Raw genomic sequence first — 809 nt, 5'->3', positions numbered from 1 at the left:
AAAAAAAAAAAAAAAAGAAAAAAAAGAAGAAAAAAAAATATATATATATATATATTTTTCATGACCGATCGTTGTACTGCCACAAAATCTTTTTTACGATGTGTGAGTCGATGATACGAATTTTACGAAACGTTTAATTATTCGAGAAACCTTCTTCTTCTTCTTCTTCCTCTTCTTTTTCTTCGTTATCGGACAGACAATGAGTGAAAGGTTGCATGGCGCCACGATGACTTTATGACGCATGATGTCCCATGATATGATCGATGTCCCTTCTATCAATATCCGATCGATCGTTGACAAAATACGTGGAAGAATATGTGAAAAAAAAAAAAAAACTGTTTTGTTTGTAGCGTTAGAAATTCGTGATACGAATCGTCTAGCTATGAGTAACACGAATGTAATAGTTATACGATCATACAAAACGTGCGCCGATATGTCAGCGGTTAACGTTCGATAAAAGATAATAACATCGTTCAACACTACCAATATACGTCGTAATCGACGACATTTTGAAAGATAAAGTAGATTCCTTTTTTTTTTTTTTTTTTTTTTTTTTTTTTTTCTTTTTTTTTTCTTAGCTTTTAACGTACCGAATTTCACTTGTGGACCATGGACAAGTGTAGATCGGTGCACAGAAATCTCTCGGCTGTCGATACAATACGATACGATGATCGACCAGTTTAAAATTCGAGAAAAAAATTTTTAATCCCGAGATATCTGACCGCATCTACGATTCTGCCTCTGTGTTTTCGATTGATGATCCTTAGGCCAATTTGTATTTCGAGATATTACTGTTTGCCGACTTTGTA

The 809-nt window shown here is 33.7% G+C and overlaps 1 protein-coding gene across 1 annotated transcript in view; it reads right to left on the bottom strand.

The window, feature by feature from the left end:
- Positions 1–809, bottom strand: part of LOC116185062 (protein dachsous-like) — a gene marked incomplete at its 5' end in the record, with an annotated part of 18,909 nt that overhangs the window by 391 nt on the left and 17,709 nt on the right.

Source organism: Apis dorsata, unplaced genomic scaffold, assembly GCF_000469605.1.
Source record: "Apis dorsata unplaced genomic scaffold, Apis dorsata 1.3 scaffold_92, whole genome shotgun sequence".
Taxonomy (NCBI): domain Eukaryota; kingdom Metazoa; phylum Arthropoda; class Insecta; order Hymenoptera; family Apidae; genus Apis; species Apis dorsata.
The sequence above is the reverse complement of the archived record's forward strand: the minus strand, read 5'-3'. Positions and strand labels throughout refer to the sequence as shown.